Here is a 23,983-nt window from a genome sequence, read left to right on the forward strand (position 1 = left end):
CAGGTGAATGAATCATGATATATATTCTGTTTTCTCAGCATAATCATCAGACAAATGCATTGAAGCCTTAATGTTGCTATCAAATCAAAAGCAAGCTCATCTTTGGCGTCTCCCTACTTCATCCAGAAATAGCTTTTTCCAATCCAGAAGCATTGGCCCACTTATTTTTTTTATTTTTTAAGAACTATTTTCAGTTTTAATTTTGTGCATGTCCATGTGAGGTGCTCATGGAGGCCAGGAGAGGGCGCTGGATCCACTAGAGCTGGAGTTAACAGGCAGTTGTGAGCCATCCCGTGTCCTTTCTGGGAAGCAAACTTGGGTCTACTGCAAAAAACATATACTTATGACCTCTGACCATCTATCTCTTCAGCTTGGAACACTGACTTTTTCTTGTGCTTTAAAATGTATTTATTCAACTGCTTTGTCTTGGCCTTTTCTTTTGTTAAAATGGCTGACTGACTTCTCCCCCTACCATGTCTTCCTGTTCTGGATGCATTTCCTTCTTCTAATGGTTAACAAAAGGCCCAGGATTCTCTCTGGTCCTCATCTTCTTCTCACTCAGCATCCATTCCAGGCAGTATTACTGCACCAAACCTCCCTACTTGCTACTTGAACCATGCCACTACCTTTTCTTAGCATTCAGCTCTCACCAAAATATGACTCTCACTCCCATTAATCCTCATGCCAACCCTGGGATTTTCTGTTTTATTAACACGATCTTTATTTATTAATCATTCCAACAAATATCGTGAAATTCCTTTTTTTTTTTTTTGAGTACAGCACTGGATTCACGTCACAAATGATAGTCTCCATTTCCTGGGAATGACATGCCTACTGGGAGGCTGAAATAGTACCATTCATTTAGCACGAATTAAGAAACGATATGCAACAAGCATGTGTTTAAATTCAAATAATGCAGTAGAAAATAGATACTAGATAATCCCATAATTGGATGAGAGGGTTCAGTGTGGGTTGGGGTGGAAACAGAGACATAAGTAAGGACATCAGTGACAGGAAAAGACTCTTGAAGAATAAATAGTATTTATGCAAATGAAAATAAGTTTGAAGGAAATAACCTCAATTCTGATAAATAATAAAAGAAGAAATGGGAAGGAAGATATGTCTCGCTTATATACTGAAGCCACCCAAGAAATACATAATCAAGCTACCTCATCTCACAATAACAGACATTGTTAATATAAGATTGCTATCTATTAAGTTCTTGTTTTGTTCTGGACTTTTATGTATTATCTTATTTAAATTTTCACCCTAATGTTAAATTCATGGGTTTATTATCAGTTTAAATATGAGAGCAGAGGAGCTCAGAGTTTGTGAAGGACAAGTCAAGATGTCCAGGTTGAGATGCAAGCATGATGTCTATGCTCCTGTTTCCCCTCACTGTTTCCCTCTGCGCACATCTCCGGTGAGCTTCTGCTGAAAGCCCTGGGCTGCGGAGAATTGTGGCAGGTGGTGGTAAAAGGAGACTGGCTAAAACATACATTTTACTGTACAATGGATTGGGATTGAGAATTGCAGCCAAAAGAAACAGGTGGAAGGGAATGTGTGTGTGTGTGTGTGTGTGTGTGTGTGTGTGTGTGTGTAATACTGATATACTGATAGAGGTTTTATGTAGGGACTAAAACATATCTCATATTACTCAGCTGATAGAAATGCCAAGGTAAGGAAATGTGCTGGTTAGTTTTTGTCAACTTGCCCCAAATTAGAGTCACCTGGGTAGAGGGAACCTCAACTGAGAAAATTTCTCCAACATTTGCTCAGCGGGTATGTCGGTAGGAGCAATTTCTTGATTGATGTGGGAAGACTAAGCCTTCTGACAGATCCTTGGGCAGGAGGACCTGGCCTACATAAGCAAGTACCCAGGCAAGAATGTAGTAAGCAGCATTCCTCCATGGTGTCTGCTTCAGTCCCCGTTCCGCCTGCAGAGTACTGCCTTGAGTTCCTGCCCTGACTTCCCTCAGCTGCGATCTGGAAGTGTAGGATGAAATAAACCCTTTCCTCTGGAGTTGCTTCCTGATAGTGTTTTATCATGGCAACAGAGAAGCAAGTCATGACAGGAGGAAAGATCAATAGGTATAAAACTATTGCCATTCAGAGTGGAGGAATGTGGCTTAGTGGTGGGGTGTTTGTAAGATACTGCTTTTGCTCTGACATTGTGTTTAAAAAGTTGTGATGCATTTTTTCATTTTACTCATATAAGTCTAGAATTGGTTCTTGAAAGAGTTTGTAGAAATGCATAGTAGACATTTGGAAAATGTGACAGGAGCTTGTGAACGACATTGGACTTGCAACTAGGAGGTGATGATCAGGAACAACCTTCATAGATCCATGATGGAATAATCTCCTAAGAGGGGGTATTAAGAAATGAATGGAGTTCTGGATGCTAAGCCCTGAGAATTTCTTTGTTTTGAAGATAGAAGGAGAGAGAAGTACCTGTGGGAAGCCAATAAACAAACAGCAGGTGCTGTGTGTGGGCATTCTGAATGGTTTACTGTGGAAGGGTCTGTCTCCAGGAAGCTTCAGCCTACGACATTCTAGTTTGCTTTCCTGCGTGGTCTTGGCTTGGGCTCCAGCAGTGGCAATGCCATCTTGTCCCCTTCTCAAGCACTGTGGGATAATGACATATTCCAAACAAACTAGCACTTGATTGTGATTGTGTCTTGCCTTGTGTCGGTCTGTTCTTCTGTGTGTCATTATCCTACTTCTGACATCAGAAACAGGGGCCATGTCTCCTTTTCACATTTGGCAGGGCATTTGGCAGTGCTGAGCATATTGCATGTCATAATAAACACTATCTGCAGCATGCAGTGGAATGCAAAGCGCTGTGTGCTGTGGTCTTTCTGGGCTTCTTAGATAGGTTCTGATAGTAGAAGGTAATGTATTGTTGAAAGGGTAAGCCTTTTAAATACACGTGAAACTCATGAAAGAACTGGTAATTTTGTTGTTATTGAACCAAACTATGTATCTCTGGAAGTCTTTCTGCTAAGCCCCCTGGAGGACTAAAAGGCCTCTCTCTAAACTTTTTGTAGAAAGGAAGATGTGAAGACTCATTTTAGACATGTATATTTAGAACTAACTCTTGGAGAAACAAATGAAGATACCCAAAAGACATGTTAAAAATACATCAGGAACATGAGAAAAGGGTTGGATAGCAACTGAAGCAAACCGAGCAAAACGTAGATGATGCCTCTTGTGAGCTGCTTTGGATACCCGATTAGAAGCACTCGAGGGGAGGACAGGTACTTTCTGGTTCTTGGTTTGAGGTTATGGTCTGTCACTGTCTGGAAGCACAGCAGCAGGAATGGCTTCCGTTGGGGAAGCAGGAGTGTGAGTCTGCTTGCTCCCATCTCAGAGGACCAGAGAGCAGAGAAAGAGAATGCTGGTGCTCCAGCTGGACTCCTTTATCACTTTTGTGAAGTCTGGATGGAGCCTATGGGACTGTGCTGTGCCTGCTGAGGTCAAGTCTTCCCCTTCAGTTAACTATTTCTAGGGATGCCTTCACAGACAGATCCAAAGGTGTGCCACACTAAAGCCCTAGATGTTTCCTAATCCAGCCAATTTGACAGTAGAAATGAGCATCCTAGATCCCAAGACCTAGGAAACCTATCAAATCTAGAGTTCTTCCACATACCTATAATAGTATAAGGAAGCATATAATCACTGGAATCCCTTGCTTTATAAGTGGAAGCTTATGGTGATTTTGAGACTTCAAAGGGTTTATTTTGAAACATTGGAAAATGCCTTTAAATATAGGCTTTAAGAATCTTATCCTACTTAATTATAGGCCGAAGATCTTGAGTTTAAGTGCTACTTTAGATGGCCTAGAGAGACATATGTGTTCGCTCAGCAAATGTGGAGACCTGAGCTCAGATCCCAGCATCCATGTAAAAAGCTGTTCATGGCTGCATGTATACCTGTAATCTCAGTACTGGCTGGGGAAGATCTCTGGGGCCTGCTGACTACAGGCTTAGCTCAAGTTCTAGTGAAAGACCCCCTTTCAAGGTATTAAAGCAGAATGTCACAGAGCGGGGCACCTAATATACTCCTATAACTGCTGAATATATGTTAGTATGCCCATCTACACCACACACATACACACACACGCACCACATACACATTCACACATACAGACTGATAGTAAAGGCCCGGGATAAATGCTGTGGTACAATGCTTGTCTAACATACACAAAGATCACTATAGAGAATTATATATTGTATATTAAATGTGATAGGATATGCTCATGTGTTTGGTATAATGGGCAAACACTAATTGAACACCTTTTTTGTTGCATGCCGTGTGATAATTACTGGGAACACAAGAAATAGCAAGTATTCTCAGCTACCAAGCTGACAGCCTAGAAGGGAGACAAATGAAGAAATTATTACAGTATAAAGCTTTTAGTGGAGGTCAGAAGACATTATGACATTGAGAAACCAGGACTGTGTAGTGAGATATGCTTTTACCTCCTTCTTTGATGTGTGAGTTTGGTTAGTATGTTTAACCTTTCCATGACATGAAGGCAACTAAACCTGCCATTCAGAGTTCTTGTGAGTATTCTATATATTGCTTTAACAATGCCAATACAGCCCCTATTCACAGTAGATAGGTTCTCAGTAATGATTCCTTGCTGAGGCTCACGATAATGACCACAATGAGACTAATGATGAAGAAACACAGAAAGATTGAGAAAGGAGGTCTAAGGAGGGGTATGGGTAGAAGACCTTTGTGTAAGTGTGGGGTCTAGTAGAGTTAAGGGCCTGAAGAATCCTATCTAAATGACAAGAAACATCACAAATGGCTGTGATAAAGTTAACTCTAAGCCAATAATTATTTTGTTATGGTTTCAAAAGCATGCATCTCCAGGGTTGTGCATAATTGACATCTATGGAACCTAGGTATCTTTTTCTATGTCCTTCTGTGAATTATTTGAGGAGGAAAACCGTATGTGGACAACCTGCCAACAAGTAGTTCTAGTTAGAGTTTCAAAGACTTTGGCAGGCTTCTAAAGTTCCACCCTTTGAGTTTTCTCTTTCCTAATGAGAATGTGAAGGGCTAGAGTGGGTGAGGAACTTGTTGAGGTCACACCAGTTAGGTAGTGCAGAGCTGGAACTTGAACATTTAATAGCTGACTTGATTTTGCATTATTTCCACCATGGCTCTGCCTCGCTAATGAGAAAGCAATGCCTATTAGCATGCTTAAATTGTTATTATCGTAGCAGCATGTCAGATAACTTTATATCCCTATAACATTTTGAACTTTTCAAAATACTTTCACATCTGCTCTCTAATTTGATTCTCACAATAGCATGTGAGGTATTTATAAAGTAATTTCATTTGAAAAAATAAAATAGAGATAATACTGCTAATTAGGGCAAGCCCCAAAGTTTGAAATGAGTGTTTCCAATGAGGCAGATGGAGAAAATGTTCACTAGTCTCAAATTGTGACGTCCAGGTCAGAGATGGGGAAAATGTGACAGCTCGATTTGTGGATGATGCCTTCCAACATATCTTGAGATAGTCCCAACTTTTAGAATGAATGCATGCAGGGTCACACTTATTTTGTGTAACTCTGGTGTGCAGAGAAATTGTTCCTTTAAAATTTTGCCCTTTCTGGCCTTTTATTAATATACATGGCTAGCTAATAAGGACAAAATTGATTTTAATATAATCTTATATCATATCTGATCAACAATAAAACTCAAATCTCCCCCTTAGGTACTGCCAAACCTGTTGAAAAACCATTTTGCCTGTCAGCTTCCTTTATCCTGCACAGTAAGAACACCAAGAAGTAGGGAGGACACATGTGAACTACAGTAGAATGCCAGGTTTGGGGGGGGGGCAATCCATGGATGAAGGGCATTTTAGCCTTGATGGGGCATGGATTCCTGCTCCCTGTCTGTTGGGTGCTGTTTGCACAGCTGCTGTGTGCATGGAACTGTGATTGGTACACATTCTTCTGTTTGGTCACTCCTGGCTTTGTTCTTTATGAAAGGGAGTTGCTGGCTGACCTTCTTTCCTCTTGTTTCTCACTGACATGACAATTTCCTTGTGGTTCAACAAACATCCTCTGGGCCTAAAGAGCTACAGGTGGCAGACTTCAATGGGAGCTTCAGTTCCTTACCTCTCTCCTGACCTTTTCCATGGACTTTACATTTTCTCAACTAAAGGCACAGACCCCAGCACTCAGGCAGTCCTGCATCTACTTGGCTTCTGAACCTTGTCTTGAACATTACAAAACTCAAGATCATCTTTTCATTCTGCAAAGGCAATAGTGATGTCGTGTGAGATTTGCACCACACACATTTCTACTTGCTTTGCTTTGTGTCTGCTTGCACTGTGAGATGGGTGCTGGGTATGCTAACTTTCCATTAGTTTAACGAATATCCAAGCTAACCAACTCTACCAGAACAAAACTCTACCCTTCGTCACAGTTTTGGAGGTTTGCTGTTTGGCTTGGGTGAGGTGGCACTTGAGTGAAGAGTACATTGTGGAACAAGCTGCTTGTCTCAATGCCAAGAAGCAAAAATATTGAGGAAAAGCCTGGGATCCCACAGTCTCTCATACACTCAGTGGCTTAACAAATACGCAGCAGATATTGGCTCTTAACAACTCTGCATGCAATAAAGGAGATATCTTGATAGAGGGAGACATTATGAGCTAAAGGAGAAATCTGGTGCTAGGGAAATTTCTAGGAATCCACAAAGATGACCCCAGATTAAACTACCAGCAATACCGGAGAGGGTGCCTGAACTGGCCTACCCTGGTAATCAGATTGGCGAATACCCTGTCATCATAGAGCCTTCATATAGTAACTGACGGAAGCAGATGCAGAGATCCACAACCAAGCACCAGACCTAACTCTGGGAACCCAGTTGAAGAGAGGGAAGAGGGATTACATGAGCAAGAGTTGCTGTGGAATGGTCTGTATGTTAAATTGCTCTGATTGGTCAATAAATAAAATACTGATTGGCCAGTGGCCAGGCAGGAAGTATAGGTGGGACTAAGAGAGAGGAGAATTGGAACAGGAAGGCAGAAGGAGAGACACTGCCAGCCACCGCCATGACAAGCAGCATATGAAGATGCCAGTAAGCCATGAGCCACGTGGCAAGGTGTAGATTTATGGAAATGGATTAATTTAAGCTATAAGAACAGTTAGCAAGAAGCCTGCCATGACCACACAGTTTGTAAGCAATATAATTCTCTGTGTTTACTTGGTTGGGTCTGAGCAGCTGTGGGACTGGTGGGTGACAAAGATTTGTCCTGACTGTGGGCAAGGCAGGAAAACTCTAGCTACAAAGGGGCGTCAAGATCATGATGGGGAAATATACAGAGACAACTGAACCACGTTCATAGGAACTCATGAACTTTAGACTAATAGCTATAGAACATGCATGGGACTAGACTAGACCCTCTGCATATGGGAGACAGTTGTATAGCTGTTTCTGTTTGTGCCTGTTTGAGGAGCCCCTGGCAGTTTGATCAGGATCTATCCCTGGTGTATGTGCTGGCTTTCTGGGTCTTATTACCTATGGTTGGATACCTTGCTCATTTGTGATGCAAGAGGAAGGGGCTTGGTCCTGCCTTAACTGAATGTACCAGGCTTTGCTGTCCCCGCCATGGGAGGACTTACCCTTTTGGAGGAGATGGGGGTAGGTTGGGGAAAGGAGGTAGGGAGAGTGGAAGGAGGGATGAGAAGGGGATCTGTGGTTGGTATGTAAAAGGAATAAAAAAATTTTAAATAAAAACGAATCCATTCTGCATGCTATAATTGTAAGATGAGGATCAAGCCTTAACACATATCTCTTTGAGACATTCCAGATCCAAACAACAGCACAGGGCCAGCCCTCTGGGAGGTGAGAGACACATGAAACAAAACTGAAGCAACTAACCACAGCAGCTCAACCTCCTTCATACAGCAGTCACCTTCCCTCTGAAGTCCTAGAGTGTAGCCCAACTTAAGCACTAGATTCAACAGTGAGTCCTTCTACTTGGTTATTGTTTTGTTTCTATAGTTTCTGCTATACTCAAAGGCTAATGGAAGTGCTGAGGTGATGTCTTAGCAAGTAAAGCACTTGCTGTGTGAGAATGAAAAGCTGGGTCTGGATTCCCAGTGCCTACATAAAAGCTAGAAGTGGTGACTTGTGTCTGTAACCCTAGTGCTGGTGGAGTGAGCATGGCTAGGTTAGACAGGCAGATTCTGGAACTCCTTGGCTAGCCAGCCTAATGAATTGATGAGCTCTAGGTTCAGTGAGAGACCCTGTTTTTAAAAAATAAGGTGAAGAGTGATAAAGACATCCAACATTAACCTTTGGCTTCTACTTGAATATTCACACCTGTGGGCATACACCGACAGACCTACATGTGCATACATGAACAGGATACACACACACACATACACACACAAACACACACACACACAGAGAGAGAGAGAGAGAGAGAGAGAGAGAGAGAGAGAGAGAGAGAGAGAGAGAGAGAGAGAGAGAGAGAGAAAGCTAATTGATAGTTGACTTTGGCAAAAAATCTGGCAGCTCTCTCTCAAAGTCGTTTCAGCTACTTTTGTTTAACATCAATATCTTTCCATTAAAGATCATAGGGACATGCTTGCAAGAAAATGAGTTGAGTTATTTCTCTTGCTAGTAAGAACTACTGAGAACCCTATCTTATCTCAATTAAAGGGTTTGGGGATGATCTCTGTAGGATATAGGCTTCGTGGGGCAATTTGGAGAAAAACAAGAAAGAGGCAACACCTTATTGCACATTGGCTACTGTCCAAAACTAGGGGCAATTCTACAACCATTTCAATGATCTTATTATGGGATATAGACTACAGCAAGGCTCTAGCAGTAAACTATAGAACAACAGTCACTCATTTAAGCAGCAAGAGACCTTCTGTATCACACACTGACCTTGTTTAAATTGTGTTTGGTCATTCTTTTAGGATGATCTTAATTTACATGATATTCTGGAACAATACTGAGTTGACAGGCCATCAGGCATGGCCGTAATGGCACTGGTGTTTACACGTGTCAGGTCAGCTCCTTTTACATCACCTCTAGGATCTTTACAGGATACATAGTAATTGCTGACTTCCACGGATGCTCTGCATGGCCGAAGGAGATCCTGGGAAATGGCACTTTCTTATCTTTTCTCAACCTTCTAGGGTACGACACCTGTCACCTTAATGAAGGCACTCCTCAGTTGGTGTGAGTGGGGGCAAAGACCAGTGAGGGATCAACTGAAGAGTCATGAAAGAGCCTCCTGCACTCTTTGCTTTTCTACTGCCCTCACCCTTGAGCTTACAAGGCTCCGTTTCTGCTCCCACCTAGACAGAGTCCAGCATTCATCTTAACTTCTTTTTGCTCTTCCTCAATTCTAGGGCTGGACAAAGTGCTCTTTCCTGTTCACTTCGGCTGGGCACAGGAGTGCTATATGTCGGAGCTGCTGAGGTCTGAGTCTGTCACTTGTTGCCTAGATCTGCCTTATTTTCCTCTTTCTGTCTTTTGAGACAGGGTCCAACTTTGTACCTCTAGGCTAGACTTAACCTCACTTCCAAGTGGAGAGACTGCAGGGGTGTACATTGTGCCCAATTCTAATTATATCGTAGATATAGAAGAAAAATTTCCAAACATAGTACCTGTCACAAGTCTCCATGATTCATTTTTTCCTCTACACAGTGACTATTTACACTCATTCTTTCTCTCAGAATTTTCTCTGGGGTAGCCAAGAGAAGGGGGACTGGGAGAACATCCTTGGTTTTAGACATGAAAAGCAGTTGTTGGCTTTTCACTTCACTCAGTAATTCTTTCACAGTTTGTAATAAGGTGATCAATGTCCCCCTGAGAAATCCCTCCCACTCTGACCAATAGGGATAATCAAATTTCTTTTATTGTGGCATTTCCCACAATATTTAGGTCACATCAGGTTAGAAGGTGGCCAGTGTTCTGTGGCCATTACAATGTGAATAGTGAGCTAAGGAGATGAGCTGCCTGGAGCCCTTTATAAAGAAAGTTTAGATAGGAAATTTACCTACCTTTGCTTTCCTAGTTTCATGTGTATAGTGCAATTGTGACATTAAAATTGGCCTGGTGTGTTCATTGTGATGATCACATAAATGATCCAGCAGCAGCCCACAGAAGAAGGTCTTATTTCTAGTTAATAAAAATCAAGTAGCTACTTAGAGTTGTGACTGTCATGTAACTTTATATCTATTTAATATGGCTATTAATACTTTCACTTATATACTAAGTCTGGTTTTATTAAGCCAAGGAAATATTTCCTGATCCTGTCTGTAGATATATCATAAATATGCCTTCTCCCAGTGCTCTCTCTTCAGGAAAAGAAGGATGGAGGATGAGTGCAGGGAGCATTTTTGCCTCTGATTTCTACAGTTTAGTTCTCTGTAGCGCCTTTAGCCCTAAAATCCACCCATGTGTGATTGAAGCCCACAATTGTAGAATGAACGAGCAAATAGTTTTCCCACAGTTCTTTATTTCTCCCTTATTCAAGAATGTAGACCTGATTAGATTGGGGGCCATTGTGCAAAGCTGCCATTTTGAACAGAAAGGCATCCTTTGGAGACTGATTTACTAGCTCCTAAGAGGTGGTGGCAGGGAGGTAGCTGGTAACAAGTTCATTGCAGGAGCCTTGCCCTTTACAGAGCATGTGAGAAATGGCAAGTGGGTTTGAATTCACAGAAACTGGGAAGTTTGCTTATCCATCATGTCTGTTTCTTTCTCTCATCTCCTTGGCTGGAAGATATAAGTACCTCTTTATATTCAGACAGCAGAAAAATCTCACTGACAGATTACTATTTTTTAAAATATAAGTGAGAGCTGGTTTGACTACTTATTTTGTAAAGCAGCATTGTGGACATTAAAGGTGATAAGATCCTGCATAGGCTTGGAATGATAGGAATCAAGACGGGAGAAGGATGCTTGATTCACTCTAGAGCTGTCCTACTGCACCCAGAGTAGAGGGGTTAGAGACTTCATCTTCATCTCTGTTCTTCAGTGGCAGGTCTATGCTTGCTGCTACAGAGAACACATTTGGGGATATTTTGATGGTCTTGGATTTAAAGGAGATAGGAAAAGCAACAGAGATATAAAGACAGATTTCTTGTTTCATTCACATGGCAAAACATCCCCCAGGGATCTTTTAATTATACTATGATAGCATTTAGAGCTTGTGTGTACATCACTCTGAGCTCAAAGGGTTTTTATATTCCATAGTATAACTATAGTGACCTGCCTTTCCAAAGCTCCAGGATCCCGACAGGACTGCACAGACATGTACTGACACTTTGTAAGTGGAGACACAGTTCAGCAGACTCCAGCATTACACAGAGGGTGAATTCATCTGTGTGGTGGCAAAGCTTCCCTGAGGAGTGCAGTAGTTTCCAAGCCTGGGAGCTAGGTGGGAGAAATGGAAGCGAATGACAGCTGTGCTTTCCAGGGTGTGGGATCACAGCATTATTGTGGATACACAAATCTGAGGCAACCCACAGCAGTGGTCTCTGCAGTGGCAACCTGCAGGGAGGATGTATTACAGCTTATGCTTATAGTTAGTTTTTAGCTCATTTAAAAATTTATGCAGACATAAATACACATGTACTACTGTTCTTACTCTGACAAGGTCTTGGATTTGCAAAAAAACAAATACACCACACAAAACATTACTTCAGGGTTGGAAAGGCTCTTCAAGGTATTTCATCTTGTTCTATTCTATGTAGCCTAGAGTCTTTCTAGAGGATCATTGTGGTGTATTTAACACCCCTGCAAACCTTGTGGCTTAAATAAAAAAGCGTTTGTCTATGCACACAGTCTATAGGACTATGTTCCGTGGGTCTAAGTATGCCTCTAGTGACCACAGAGGGATTTGTTCTTTTACTTGTGAATACCCGATGACTTTCAGCTGGCCTTGCTCATGTATCTGATGGGTGGATGAAGATGGCCGAAAGTGATGCAGGTAATTTCCTACTCCTCAGACTGGTCAGGGTTACAAGCCAACGAAGGCTCAGTTTTGGTACAGCATTGTCCATGATATTCTACTGTTTCTATTTCTAGTCTAGTCTAGTTTATTCTGTTCTATTCTACTCTTTTACCCCTTCCTTTCAAGTCAGCCACAACCAGTCCATATTCCGGAGCATGGATATGATAATGACTTTATTCTTTGATGGAAAATGATACACAGTCCTATGACAAAATGTACGATTATAGGAAAGAGACCAACTGTGCTGTCTTTGCATCAAGATGGCTCTAATTACATTCCTGTCAAGTAAATGAATGAATGTGAATGATACCTTGTCCCCAGTTAACGTTCTTTCCAACTTAACCAAATGGCTTTCCACCCTCTACTCGATCTGCAATAGGGAACCCTGCCTTCAATTGCACCTTACCTTATCTGTTAATGCCAACAAACTGAATTAAATATGTTCTTTTATAGTGTTGGAATCCTGTTTATCTGTGAAATATTGAAAATACTTTCAAATTCCACAATAGATTGGACAGTATGTTTTCCTGGCACTGCATGCAATATTTCTGAAATGCAATCGCTTCTCCTCATCTTTCCCCTTCTCTGTATTACACAGGAATCATATATTCTTGAAGATGGGGACACTATAAGACTATCTCCCTATGTCCTGCCAAGTACCTGGAGGTTAGAAACTGGTAGGATCCAGTGTGTTTCTATATTCATTTTCTTATGGTGTCTGCTTTAGAATATTTCTTGCTGATGAAGACATTGCCATTTCTGAAGGGCTTTGCAAGGATTCTGAATTTCCCCCGTGGAAGTTCTGTGAGGCCAGTGATTGCTTTCATTCTTTTCAATTTATAGGTAAAGGTTTAGAAGCAGATGGTATGTCCTAGTTCACAGGCTGTGCCAGTGATTGAACTCATGTAAAACCTTGAGCCCAAGGCCCTGCCAGGCTTGTTGACCTGTAATTTTACTGCTTTGTGAAAGCAGATTGAGTTCATGGGCTTGGATTCTATCTTCCATCTCTCACTCAGACGACAGTCATAACCTGACACAGTGCAGTAGAAAGGGTGTCGAGGGGTGTTTTGGTCTGGGGTTAAATTCTGATCTGTAAAGTTAGAAAAAACATTTAAAAATGAAATAACAGAGAATAGAATTGAAAATGGATTTATATAGTAGATAGCAGTCAAAGTTTCAATATAAATGCTTTCCACATGCATATGAACATACGTGGGCACATGTATGAACGAAGGTATGATTCATTGTGGCTCATGTTTGAAAAGAGTTTAGATCTCAGGAAACTAAAATTCATAGATTTGAAGTAACCTCACTTAAGTCACCCAGATGGTTGTTTGGTGAAATTTGGGTTTAGATTTACTATTTCCAATTTTTAGAAGAGTTGTGTATGTGGCAGAAAATAGAGAAGGTTTTGAGTCAAAAAGGAGGTACCTCATTTCTTCTGCCCATCGTATGCTATTTATGTAAAAATAGATGGATTGCTTTTCTTCATGGTATATGTGAAAGTTTTTCTCTTATATGTATGCATATAAAATGGTTATGCAATTTGCCTAGTAAGATGTAACAGTTCTTGTAGATGAACAGTCCTACTAAATAAGAAACACAGAGCCAAATACAGAGTTAAAAGCCCAAGAGGTCAGAGCAGTAGCTGAGAACTGAGACTTAAAACCACCTTTCTTACCCTTCGCTGCCGCTGTTGTCCTTCCCCTCAGAAAAGAGACCTACTTCCTGTGTATCTGTCTCTTTATTGACGTTCTGTTCTGCCTTCTCATTGGTTGTAAACCCAACCATATGACCTCCTTGTCACTGCCTGTCTATACAGACCTCCAGGTCTTCTATGGTTGGTATTGAAATTAAAGGTGTGTGTCTCCATGCTGGCTGTATCCTTGAACACACAGAGATCTGTCGGTTATGGATTAAAGGTGTGTACCACCACTGCCCGGCTTCTGCTATGGTTTGCTATTAGCTCTGACCCCCCAGGCAACTTTATTTATTAACATACAAATAAAATCACATTTCAGTACAAATAAAATATCACCATAAATTCTTCTGGTAAATCCGCTAGAGCATACCAGATGTGTGGGATTGAAAAACTGACACAATGTTGTCAATTCCACATTTCCAGACCTTTTAAGACTCCCACGGTGCCACATGCCTTCTGACCTCTTCACCTTTTTGCTCTGTGGGGTCTGGAAGCGGTAGCCTCACCTCATTGTATCTTAGCTGCCCACTTTCTCGGCAAGGCTGGTTTAGCACTGTCTCCATGGATTCCACTATTGCCGAGTGACAGTCTTTCTGCTCACATGGAACCCACTGGGCAGAGACTTGAATCCAATAGGTGGGACAGTAGATCTGGTTTCTCCAGAGGGCAGTTGAGGGTGGCACAGACAGATTTGGGAAGACATTAATGACCATGGGATACAACTTGACCAAGTGGCAAGCAAGAAACAGAAAGAATAGATTGTTTTCGATTTCTCCTTCCAACGATTGGTCCAAAGTGCAGAAGCACTCTGTGTGAATGAATAAGCAGCCACTTCCTGTGAAGCTGCAGGCAGCATAGTAATGTGGTCTTGTATTTGCTGTTTTTCCATAGTTTCTTTGTGTCCCTGTTCTCTCTCTCTCTCTCTCTCTCTCTCTCTCTCTCTCTCTCTCTCTCTCTCTCTCCCTCTCCCTCTCTCTCTCCTGCCCCCCCCCCCGCTCTCTCTGTCTCCCCCACCCATGAGAGAGATGGCATAAGACTTGGGCTCTGCCTCCTAACTTAGGCTAAGCCACAATCTGGGTCTATAGTCACAAGTGCAGCAAATACCAAATATTTTTTTTTCACATAGTTCAGATGATGTATTGAAAAATTTTGGCTCTTACATGTAGACTTATATTACAGAAGAGGGAATTCATATTTATGTTTTACATGTAAACTCCCATTAAAATACACCTTTTCTAAGAAACACTAGTAAAGTGATTAATAGAGATTAATGTGGAATTTAGCAGTAGAATTTAAGCGAATTCTAATTGTGTTATGTTTTTATGTCATGTAATAGATTTGAATACACTGTCTTTATGGTCATCCAGGTTTTTCTGCTAAAAGAATTCCTAATAATGAATGATTCTCCTATATTTGTCTCCATTTTTTCTTCTTCCCTCTTACCCCCTCCCCTCTCTCTCTCCTTCTCACATTTCCCTACTTCCTAAAAACAGAGAGGAACTCTGTTGTGGTTCCTTTTCTCTTCACCTTTTTTTCTCTTTGCTTGTACACATTCTGTTGAGATGAGCAGTTTTGGCATGCAAAAATGGCTCGCATTTGTTGTCTCTAGGAAAGAAGTCTTAGAAATGGAAAACTCATCAAAGGAGTCGAGTACAGTGTTGTCAGGCTACTAATGGGCATTGCCACACTGTCTTACAAGTTCATCAGATTGATTTGCACCAGTATGAAGCATCAGAACCCAGCCTTTTGTATTTTACTAGGTGAATATATAATTCTGTGCTCTCATATTTAATTGACATAGTTGAACCTACATATTCCTTTCATAGGCTTGGTATTCTTTTTTTCTTTGGTGACAACATGTTGTAGCAATATTACTAACTTCTGAAAAAGTATACGTTAGAAATATTATTTTTTTTCCTGAGTATTTCTCCTAAGTATTTTTCTTAGCTTAATGTTTGATTTTTGGGTCATGATGTTACTTTACAAGCATGTCAAAACTTTTCTGAGTCCTGCCTCTCAATACTTAGAATTAGTTTGACTTCCAGTTTTATATCTGCTGCAGATTACACAAGATATAAAAGACAATGCTGTTTTGAAAGTGCAAACTCAAAACACAGAGCCCAATAGTACACAATTTAGAATGTCTCTAGCTCATGGTCCTATCTCTGGTCTGCTAGTAATTTAATTTGATGATTTCTCACAATTGCATTTCTCTGTTAGACACAAAAACTATTTTCATAGGACTGTGGTTCTTAATCTTCCTAATGCGGTGACTCTTTAATACAGTTCTTCATGTTGTGGTGACCCCAACCATAAAATTATCTCATAACTGTAATTTTGCTACTGTTATAAATTGTAATGTAAATATCTGATATACAGGATATGTGATATATGACTCCTCTCCCCCAAAGGGGTCATGACCCACAGATTGAAAATCACTGAGCCTATGACATAGGCTCTATGATTCTTGATCTCAATAAGGTGTCAACATCTGCACACAATATGCCTACTATAACATTTTGTTATCCCATTCATTGATGTTTTAGTTAAGAGACAAAATTGGTTCATTATACGTAGTTCCATTATGACATTTGATACATTTACATCATCCTATTTTCTTCTTATTCACACCCTCAACAAGGTTCCCCTCTCCCATGCTGTGTCTTCTCTACCCAGTTTTAATAGCCTCATTGTAGCTTAATAGAAGATAATTGTGGTGGTTTGCATGACAAATGTTCCCCATAGGCTCAGGCATTTGAAAACTCAGTCCCTATTATGTGGTGATAATCTAATTGTACTGAATTATTATTTTGATTGTATGTTAATAAATAAAGTTGTCTGGGAGTCAGAGCTATTAGAGCCATAGCAAGAGTGTGGCGGTGGTGGCACATGCCTTTAATCCCATAAGATCTCTGTGTGTTCAGGGATACAGCCAGCATTGGAGACATATGCCTTTAAGACCTAGGGGGCTGTACATTCAGACAGTGACGAGGCAGTCATGTGTTTGGGTTTACAACCAATGAGAAGGCAGAACAACATACTTTAAAAATACGAACCGACAGGAAGTAGGTCTTTTTTCGCGAAGCTGGGACAGCAGGAGGAAGGGTGAGATTTTAGCTCTGAGCTCTGACTTCTCGGCTTTCTCTTTTACATTGTTTCTGTGTTTCTTATTTAATAAGACGGTTGGTTACATCTGCATCTGGCGCCCAACGTGACAAGAATCCATTAAAAACTGCTTGGCTTGGCGGCAGGTCCGCTTTCCCGCAAGGGCGGCAGGCGGCCCGCGGCGGCGGCGGCGGCGGCGGCGGCGGCGGCGGCGGCGGCAGCGGCGGCACACAGCGGCCGGCTGCGATCGGCTTCTTAGTCCGAGCTGCTGGCGTCCTAGTCCGGGTAGCAACTTCTAGCCCGGGCCTAGGTCTGTGAGCAGCTTGCCTAAAGCCGGTGCTACAAACAACTCAGACCTGCCCTGCCGAACAGGGCCCTGCCTGTAAAGCCAACGCACGTGGTCGGAGCTTAAGGAAGCCAGACCCAAGCCTTGACTCGGCACAAGAGAGAACACGTGGCTGCATTTAAGCTTTAGCCGGCTACGCTTTCTTGTGCGTTCTCTCTTTCCTCTCTCTCTCTCTCTCTCTCTCTCTCTCTCTCTCTCTCTCTCTCTCTGGATTTACACCTGGGACACTAGGTGGCTGCTTTGAAAATCCCCTCGGATTTCTACTGTTCTACACAGATTTGGTAAGTCATAATATATCAGATATTTTAAAGGAAACTATCTAAAAGAGAATTTTTTTCCACATTAAAAAACAAATGGGTTTTATGTGTACATTGGAAGAAAATTGGTTTTTGTTCGAAATTTTAGGCAGTCTGGCAATGGAACAACTATATAATATTAGTATTGGTGGAATTATGCACCTCATCACTATAATAATCCACATTTTAATATTTAAAAAGATAGTCAATTTAAGTGCCAGGATAACAGCGTTAGAAGAACTTGTTAAACCTGTAAAAATTCAGACAGAAGAAATTAACAGTGAAGTTGTTTCAAGTCGGGATCATAAGGTTGCAGAAAGAAAGCCTGTTTTCACACAGTCACCCTTAATTTATCCTGTAACAGTACAGCAGATGCCTGATCAAATGGCTACACAAAATACTTGGGCTCCAATTGAAATGTTGGATTTAAAAAGGTTTAAGGAGGCAATAGTATCTTATGGCATGCATTCCCCATATGTAAAGCAAATGTTAAACACTTGGTCAACATATAATAGGATAGTACCACAGGACTGGCGGGACCTCGCACAAGGTGTTCTGGAACCCAGCCAGAGACTTCAATTTCTGACTTGGTTTAAGGAGGAGGCTAAAAACATAGAAAAACAATGGAGGGATAAAGGAGTACAAGTTTGCCAGGATCAGCTTATGGGCGAAGGCCAATATGCTTCAGCACAAGCACAATGTTTATATGATGTCCAAACCCTAATTTTATGTCGAACGGCAGCCTTGAATGCATGGGACAAAGTTGAGGAACCAGGAAAAAAATCTGAGTCATTTACAAAGGTGAAGCAAGGCCCAAAAGAGTCTTTTACAGATTTTTTACAAAGACTGGCTTCAGCAGTAAAGAGAACGGTCTCGGATTCAGAAGCTGGTAAGGCAATAATTGAATCTTTGGCCTTTGAGAATGCGAATGCAGCATGCAAAAGAATAATCAGGCCATTAAGGGCAAGATCTGCACCTATGGAAGATTGGATTAGAGAAACAATTAATGTTGAAGCTGATGAGCATGATGATACATGGGTAGGAGAAGTAATTTCAAAAGGTTTGAGGAGTGTTAGATGTTTTGGATGTGGAAAGCAAGGACATTTGAAAAGGGACTGTAGACAGGTCATTTCCAGAAACAATGTTTCTTCAAGGAACAATGGCAACAGAATGCCCCTTCCTTCTGGAGTATGCAGAAGGTGTGGTAAGGGAAAACACTGGACCAACGAATGTAGATCAACAAAGGACAGACAGGGTAATCCTTTGCCTCAGTCTTCGGGAAACTCCCAGAGGGGCCTCAGGCAGGCCCGCAGTACAAATCCAGTTCAAACCTTTCCGGCAGCCATAGAGGAAATGCCTGCTCTGGAGAGCGATTAAATAACCAAATGCCTATTGGAATAAATCATGCTGGTCAGAATGATGAAACAGAGAGAATAGAAAATTCAGGAGAAAACATAAAGAAAATTTTTTGGCAAACTTCTATTAATGAACAAAGACCAAAATTAACGATAAAAATAAATGGTGTTTTGTTGTCTGGTCTGGTAGACACAGGTGCGGACGTTACCATAATTGCACCAGAATTTTGGCATCCAACTTGGCCTCTTCAGGAGGTAAACGTTCAACTGTTAGGAATTGGGACATTATCTCAGGTGAAACAGAGTGCAAGATGGCTCGAATGTATAGGTCCAGAAGGACAGAGAGGAAAATTAAAACCATATGTGGCTAACATAACTATGAACCTGTGGGGTCGAGACTTGTTGCAACAATGGAATACTCAGATTAACATCCCTCCAATCTCAGAAACAAATCATAAACTAGCACATGTTACTGAGAGAATTATTAGAAGATATTGTTCTAATGAGTGGTCACCAGCCATCCATATTATACAAGAACAGGGCACAATAACTGATGATCTTCCAAAGACACCAACAGCTCTACCTTTAAAATGGTTAACAGACAAGCCTGTATGGGTCCAGCAATGGCCTTTAACAACAGAGAAACTCCAGGCTTTAGAAGAGCTGGTAGAAGAACAGTTAAATGCTCAGCATATTGAAGAATCAACCAGCCCTTGGAATTCTCCTGTATTTGTTATTAAAAAGAAATCTGGTAAATGGAGAATGGTAACAGACCTTAGGGCAATTAACAAAGTAATTCAGCCAATGGGTTCTCTACAATCTGGGATGCCTTTGCCTACTCTGTTACCAAAAGGATGGCCTCTCATAGTTATTGATTTAAAAGACTGTTTCTTTTCAATACCCTTACAAGAAAAAGACAGAGAAAGATTTGCTTTTACAGTGCCTACTTATAATAATTCTCAACCGGTTAAAAGATTTCAATGGAGGGTCCTCCCACAGGGAATGTTGAATAGCCCAACTCTGTGCCAATATTTTGTACAACAGCCATTGGAAGTGATACGTAAAAAATTTCCTAAATCTATAATTTATCATTATATGGATGATATTTTACTAGCTGACTCAAATGCAGATACTTTAGAAATAATGTTTGAAGAAGTAAAGAAAATTTTGCCTCGCTGGGGATTACAAATTGCTCCTGAAAAGATACAAAGAGGAGATTCTATTAATTATTTAGGATATAAAATAGAGCTACAAAAAATTAGACCCCAAAAGGTGCAAATTCGGAGAGATAGACTACAGACTCTTAATGACTTTCAAAGATTATTTGGAGATATTTCTCATCTACGAACTATTGTTGGGGTAAAAAATGATGAACTGACTAATTTGTTCAAAACCTTAGAAGGTGACAAGGACTTAAATAGTCCAAGAGAATTATCACCTGAAGCTGAGAAAGAATTAGCCTTGGTAGAAAAGAAAGTGCATGAAGGACACGTGAATCGTATTGATCCAAAGCTGGATTGCATTTTGGTTATCTTACCTTCTAGGCGTTCTCCTACTGGAATATTAATGCAGAGGGAAGATATTATATTGGAATGGATATTTTTACCAAATAAACCAAATAAAAAATTAAAAACTTATGTGGAAAAAATCTCTGACTTGATTTACAAAGGAAAAATGAGACTTCGTCAATTAGCAGGCATAGACCCAGCAGAAATTGTCGTACCATTAACTAAGGAGGACATTGAAAAATTATGGACAGAAAGTGAACCTTGGCAAAGAGCTTGCAGTAATTTTTTGGGAGAAATTAACAGCAAATATCCCAAAAGCAATAGAATTGATCTTATAAAGAGAGCTGATTGGATCTTGCCTCGAATTGTACGGCAAAAACCCATATCTGGAGTTCGTACATTTTATACAGATGCCAACAAAGAAGGAAAGGCAGGTTACAAATCAGAAAATTTAAGTAAAGTGGTTCAAAGTCCGTATAATTCAGTTCAAAAATCAGAATTGTATGCTATTCTGTTGGTATTAATGGATTTTTCAGAACCTCTCAACATAGTAACTGACTCTCAGTATGCTGAAAGAGTGGTGTTACATATTGAGACTGCAGAATTTATCCCTGATGCTTCAGAATTAACTTCACTATTTATTCAATTACAAGATACAATCAGGAAAAGGAATCATCCTTTATATATAACTCACATTCGATCCCATACTGGTCTGCCAGGCCCTCTAGCACAAGGCAATGATGAGATTGATAAATTATTGATAGGAAATGTGCTGGAGGCCTCAGAATTTCATAAAAAACATCACGTCAATAGTAAAGGTTTAAAAAAGGATTTTTCCATAACCTGGCAACAAGCCAAAGAAATAGTAAAGAAATGTCCTACTTGTTCCTTCTACAATCAGACGCCATTACCAGCAGGATGTAACCCAAAGGGTACTCAGAGAAATGAAATCTGGCAGATGGACGTGTTTCACTTTGCAGAATTTGGAAAATTGAAATATGTACACCACACTATCGATACTTATTCAGGATTTCAATGGGCAACTGCTTTGAGTTCTGAAAAAGCTGATTCTGTAATCACTCATTTGCTAGAAGTTATGGCCATCATGGGTATACCTGCACAAATCAAAACTGACAATGCTCCATCATATGTCTCTGTTAAAATGAAACAGTTTTTTGCTTATTACAATATAAAGCATATTACAGGCATACCACATAATCCTACAGGTCAAGCAGTTATAGAAAGATCAAACAGAACTCTAAAGGATATGCTAAATAAACAGAAATGGGTAACAAAAACCCCCAGAAATAGACTGCATAATGCTCTTCTAACTTTGAATTTTCTGAATGCCAATGAGAAAGGAACAACAGCTGCAGAGAGACATTGGATAATAGAAAAAACTACAGAATTAAATCAGCCTATATACTTTAAGGATGTGCTGACCTCAGAATGGAAACCAGGGTATGTATTACATTGGGGACGTGGTTTTGCTTTTGTTTCTACAGGAGAAGATAAGCTGTGGGTACCATCAAAATTGATAAAGGTTCGATTTGAACAAGAGAGACCTCTTAATTAGAGGAGGTGATAGTTCATCAACCAGCATGAACATCCAATTTAAACTAACTTGTATCAATAAAACATGCCTTTTCATTTCATCAGATAATAACTTGCCAAAAAGGAACATCCCCAAAATTAGTCTTGGGGAAAGGTTTTTGTTTTTGTCTTTTAGGAGAATGAAGGTTAAGGAATCTGAAGAACACTGGACAAATGAGACAACTGAAGAAAAGGGACAAATCATCTATCCCAAGAAACAGAGTGAAACGGTGTATGGGTATATATTATCTAAAAAAATTTTATGTCTTCCTAAATGTTTGTTTCTGCTTTTCTCTAAAGATTTAGCACTCTTGGTTTTCTAATAGTCCCAGTTCAATTAAAATTTAAAGCTGACTTTGGAGTTGGAGAATGGCTCTTTCCTTCTTTAAAATCAAGCATGTTGTTAAAAGGAAAATGCAAACTCCCTGTATCATGCCAGAATAAGAGCCATCTTCTGCTATGGTACAGGACAAAAGCAAAATTAATTAAGGGACTATTCTATTACTAATCTCAACTCTTTGATTCTATTATGATTCTTTAAACTTTTCTCAAAGTATAAATTTTATGTCAAAATTTACAAGATTAATATATATATATATATATACATTTTAAACTTTGTTAAGATATGAATGGTCACATAGAGTACTAACTAATTCTAGAAAAAAGGCTAGCTGCATATATATGTTTTTGTGTTCGAGTCTCTTATCAGTTTTCTGCAGGAAATCATGGCCAGGCCTAACATCAACTGAAGTCTCCAGAAAGAAGATGGGGCCCCACAACAACAACAATTCCACGTGGACAATAATAATATCATTAAGCTGACAAACATCATCCATAGATCAGCTTTGAACTACAAGGTGCTCAGAGCAAATTTGAGATGACTAGCTGAGATGATCCAGTCTCAAAGACTACTTGAATAAGGACTTGAGATAAACCCTCAACTTTGGCATTATACACAGACTGGATAATGAAGGATATAGTTACCTCTCCTAGAATTTGACAATTAACCTAAAATTTTTCTTTCAGGATAAAGAAAACTTCGCCCATACCCAGCAGGAAGCAATTTTAAGAATACGACGCCCACATTCCCAAAGAGGTGGTGTGGGGCGGGTGGTTTTTTGGTCTTTTTAATGGGTTTTGGGTCTGGGATAATTTTCAGTATTTAGGGGGGTTGGTTACAAGTTATTGTCAAGGGTTAGGAAAAAGGCTAAGCAAAGGAGATTAGATTTAAGGTTCTTGTTTAAAAAAAAAAAAGAGAAAGAAAGAAAAGAAAAAGACAATTACTAGTTTTAAATACTTTACATTGGATTGAATTGTTTTATATTGTACACAAATTTGAAACTGATATTGTTAGAAAATGCTATATGTATATTTCTAATTGTATTTATTCCATCCATTTAACAATGTAATGCAAATTTCTGATCCTTGAATGTTATTATTATCAACTATTAGGATATAAAGAAATGAAAGCTAGTAGTTAGACATTATCATAGAACTTGTAGTCATATTAGATATGTTTTAAAAATTGAGCAGAGATGTTTTAGACAGGTCATCTTCAAACCCTTCAGAGATCTACAGAATATGGCATTTAAAATGTTTTAATAACTTAGAAAATTTTTCTTTTTTGAGACATGTCGGCTCCTGGCAGTACCAATCTACTTTAGAGAAAATATGGGCATTGAAGAAACTGCATATGGAGTCAACTTTCATTCTGGCAAAAGTTAGCCACTGGACAACAAAGTATCCTCGAATCAACAGGACAAAATGGACAGACAGATCACGAAACAAGGGACTACTGATTCTTGCCAAAACAAGTGTGGTTATGGCTTTATCAAAAGGCATCTTCTGAGGCCAGGACAATATGGCCCCATCCCTGAAGTGGCCTTCGCATCCGGAAAAGGTACGGTGCCCTTTTCTTCGAAGGCAGCTTAACAGGCAGAGGGCCGATGGATTCTGTTGTACAATGGAACAGCAGCTGAAAGCTCATGCCTCTCAAAAGTAGACTGGCATTTAATAGAGGGATGTGGAGAAGAAGGGGATGCTGAGATGAAGCCATATATACACAGCCAAGA

This window comes from Peromyscus maniculatus, chromosome 17 (genome assembly GCF_049852395.1).
Source record: "Peromyscus maniculatus bairdii isolate BWxNUB_F1_BW_parent chromosome 17, HU_Pman_BW_mat_3.1, whole genome shotgun sequence".
NCBI lineage: Eukaryota > Metazoa > Chordata > Mammalia > Rodentia > Cricetidae > Peromyscus > Peromyscus maniculatus.